General features: G+C 47.5%; 1 protein-coding gene across 2 annotated transcripts in view; it reads left to right on the forward strand.

The window, feature by feature from the left end:
* FANCD2 (FA complementation group D2) overlaps positions 1-4,297 on the forward strand; it is a 194,560-nt gene that overhangs the window by 74,547 nt on the left and 115,716 nt on the right. The window lies entirely within an intron of this gene.

Genomic DNA, 4,297 nt, shown 5'->3' on the forward strand with positions numbered 1-4,297 from the left:
TTGTCTTTGCTAGGGGTGCCCCACTCCTCACTGAAAATTCAAAACTGCTACCTGCCCGTGCTTCTAAGTTGCTCAACAATTTTTCAATGGAAAGGAGAGGAAAACATAGATTGCTTGAGATTTCTTAGGGAAAAGGGTTTTTTTTTAAAAAAATGGCTAAATTCATGGTAAAGAAGCAACATAGGCATTGGCTTAATTATATTTTGTTGGAGGACATCTTTTCCTCTACAGATGTTATAAACTAAAACTAAATAGTGACTGGTAAACATGAATGTGTTCCTTCTTACTCCGGCATTTCCATCTATGCTGATTTGCTTATTGCGTAACATTTTAATTGTACTACCTGGACACAAGTCAGATGAAGGTTATAAAACAAGTACAATTTAAGAGGGAAGACAGAACAGGCAAGTGTGCAATTCACTATCCTTTATACAATCATAGAATTGTAGAGAAGTTAGGTTGGAACGGACTGCCATAGATCATCCAGTCCAACCCCTTGCCTAAGCCAGGGTCATCCTTGTCCAAATTATCCTATACATATCCGTTGTTCACCTCTTAGTAGTGCTGCACAGTCAACCCCAACACAACACGTGACAAAATACCCTAAACTTGCCTCATGAAAAGCAAGAGGACCATGGCAGATAGTGTTCTGCTGCTGTAAAGGTTGTTAATATATGCTCAAGAGATCCTAGGAAGAGGGCTATGCCCCTCACTCCAGAGGAAAGCAAAAACTCCTCAGTCCATACCAATCTGACCATGGAGTGAAATTCCTTCCTGATCCCAAATATGGGGATTGATTTTACCTGGGGGGTGTTGGGGAGGGAATAAGGGGGGTAAGACCTTCTGGACAGAAACCCTTTGGGTTTCAGTCCTAGGAGAAGCTTTGGCATACCCCAGCCTTGGCTACAGCCAACGCCCAATGCCTCTGAGGAAGACTTAAAAAAACCCCCTCCTGTTACATGTCAGGGGTTTGAGTGGGAATTCTCTCCCAGCCCCATGTGGCAACCAGCAAAGGCCAGAAGCATGGGAAGTACCCAGAATAAAGCACAGGCATAGCTATGCCTAGATCATCCCCGACCAATAACTGTCCAACCTCTTTTTGAGCACCTCAAGTGATGGAGTACACAACTTACCTAGGCAGTCTATTCCACTGCCTCACTGTTCTAACAGTGAAGATCTCCAATAAAAACCTACTTTGCTGCAACTTCAAGCCACTGCTCTGCATTCTACTCTCTGCAGCAAGATAGAAAAGGTATTTTCCCTCTTTTTTATGGCAGTCTAGTTCCTTCAACCTACCCGCATATGGACTTGCCTTCCAAGCACTTTATCATCTCTGTTGCCTGTCTGTGGATGTTCTCTACTTTCTCCAAGTTCCTTTTTAAAATGTGGAGCCCAAAACTGCGCACACTACTCCAGATGAGGCCTAACCAGTGCTGAGTAGAAAGGCACTATTACCTTCCATGTCTTGCACCTAATGCTTCTATAGATGCATCCCAAAACCACATTTACCTTTTGTAAGGCTGCAGTACATTTCAGACTCGTATTGAGTCTGTGATCCACCAGGACTCCCAGATTCTTCTCCATAGTGCTGCCATTGAGCCAGGCCATAAGATGGAGGGTCTTATGCATTTACCAGATAGGTCATATGCATTTACTAGCCAGGTCATCCAGCCTGGTCATAAGACAAAGGGTCATAAGATGTTCATTGATGCACAAGGGGAGCTCCATACATTAACAAGCTGATTCTTGATGGTGAAACTGATGCCATTGATGTGTTTGTCTTAGATCAGTCTTCCCTTCCAGAAGGTTCAGCCTCCACCCTTGTCCTTCAGCTGACTCATTCAGTCATCATATCTCACTCAGAGTTGCTATATTCATGTTCTTCTTGATTGTGTAACATCTTTCATTTGTCAGCATTGAACTTCATCCTATTAGGTCCAACCCAGCTCTCCAATCTTTCAGGAACCTTCTGAGTTGCAAACCTCTCCTTCATGTTCAAAGTCCTTCCCAGTTTCGTGTCATCTGCAAACTTGCTCGGGAAGCTTTCTGTGCCAGCATCCAAATTGTTAATAAATTTGTAGAACGCTACTGGGCCCAGGATAGACCTCAGTGGTACTCCACTCAACCTCCTGGCACTCTCTGCCATGGATCCATTCATAATTACCCTTTTATTTGCAGTTATTGAGCCAGGTATCTACCTTTATAGTAATTTTGGCCTGCCTGCATTTCTCTAATTTGTTTAGAAAGTCATATGAGACCGTGTCAAAACATTGCCAAAATCCAGATACACTATGTTCACAGTATTTCCTTCATCCACATGAGTCGTTACGTGGTCAAAGAAGGAGATCAAGTTTGTTTGTTATGATTTGTTCCTAGTAAATCCATGCTGGATGCTTATGATCAGCTTTTTCTCTTCCAGATGCTTACAAATGGACTTAGGATACTGTGACAAGTGGCAACTCTTGGGGCTGGGTCTCATGTCAACCCGCTCACATGTCTCTACAGGGCAATCTGCCCGATCCCGCCTGCCATGACTTTGGCAATAAATGGGTTGTTCCCATTTATGGATGGTTGCTACAGGAGACTGCCCATTACTGCCCCGATGCCAGGGGGCTCTATCTGCAGTTCCGACCTCCCCTACATTGCAGCTCATGCCTGGCAGATAGCATCCAGATTAAAATTACTCCCAGTCTGAGACCAGAGCAAACTGAGTCCCAAGTTGGGTTCCACACACTGACACACACACACACACACCCCACCTCCCCTCTCCCAGCAGGTGTCTTCCACTCCACCCCTCTCTCACTGGGGCCTCTGGCATACCACCCATTACTGGGCCACGCTCCACTCCCCTGCTCCTCCTTGAGCGGCCCTTCTTGGGCTATCAGGCTTTGCTACTTTCATACTGGCCTTGCCACACAGAGCCTTCAGTTCCCGTGAGTTCTCCTACTCTACGTGGTCCAGCCTTATGCCAAACCCTGGGCTAATTCTGCCCCAAGCCTCTCACCGGGTACAACTTCTCACAGGGCTGGCCCTTGTGCTGTCCTTCAAGTTTACTCTCATTCAACCCTACTCAGTGTGTCTCTTGAGCTGTCCTTCAGGCCTACTTCGACTTCAGCCCTCTCACATGCACAGTCCTTCAGGCCTTCTTGCACTTTAGCCCCACTCTGTGTGGGGCCTCCCAATGCGCTCCACACTACCCCCTCGGGGGTCTCTGGGACCTCATATCATTGCTGGGCTCAGGCGCCTACACGTGGACATACCTGGCCCCCACTACTTCCCCAGCTGCCTCCAAAGCCCACCCGAAGATGAGGGCTGAGGTTAAGGTGCCCCTCCTCGCCTTTCACTGGGGAGGTCACTGGCTTGGGACTTCCTGGGGGTTCCCCCACCACCAGGAGCCCCACCAGGCCACCCTTCCCTGGCAGGGTGCAATTTTAGGTCATGCCCAGGACCAGGAGCCTCCAAACCAATCCCCATAAGCTCCTGCCCTTACTTCCGAGGTTGTTCCTGCTGCAGCTCAGCTAGGCAATGTTTCTGCCTTTCCTGGCCACAGCAAAGTGCCGCCCTTATATGCCTTGTTCAAAATGGCTGCCCTCATCAGGCATCTGGTAGCTGCCTGCCTCTGCCCTTAAAGTGGCAGGCACCCAAAGGTGCCCTGCCACAGTTATGCTCCAGTAACTTCCTGGGTATTGAAGTGAGGCTAATGAGTCTGTATTTTCCTGGGTCCTCCTTTTTGTCTTCTTTAAAGAAGGGCACTGTGTTGTCCCTTTTCCAGTCCTCTGATACCTCTCTGTCTCCCATGACTTTTTGAATCTCATTGCCCTTGGCAATGAGATCTCTTTTGCCACTTTCTTCAGTACCCTTCTGACTTGCATTTATTCAGAAGATTCAAAAGCTCTCTGTCTCATCTGTTATTTCATCCCTTGGCTTGTCCTTTTCCTTATCCAAATAACCTTTACTAGGTGTCAGGCTGCAGTTCCATTCCTCTATCAAACTTGGGGATACATTCTGTCAACCAAATATGTTAAGATTTTTTTTTTTTGTTGGTAAGCGAAGGGGGCAAGTGGATCTCTAACTTTCCATGAAAACGCCAAAATCTAATGGCAAAATGTATAGGCATTTAGAATTTATTTTATTGTAGTGATTGAGGCACTGGTAAGCATGGACGGCTGGTGCGCCCTGAGTCTGGGGGAGCACCAGCAGGACATGACTGGGGGGGAGGGTCCCCCAGTGGCTAATTTGGGGGGGCACTAGCATTCTTCCTACCCCCCTGCCCGCCCCCCCCCCCCCCCCCCTTCCC

The sequence above is a fragment of the Alligator sinensis genome, unplaced genomic scaffold (assembly GCF_000455745.1).
Source record: "Alligator sinensis unplaced genomic scaffold, ASM45574v1 scaffold487_1, whole genome shotgun sequence".
Classification (NCBI taxonomy): domain Eukaryota; kingdom Metazoa; phylum Chordata; order Crocodylia; family Alligatoridae; genus Alligator; species Alligator sinensis.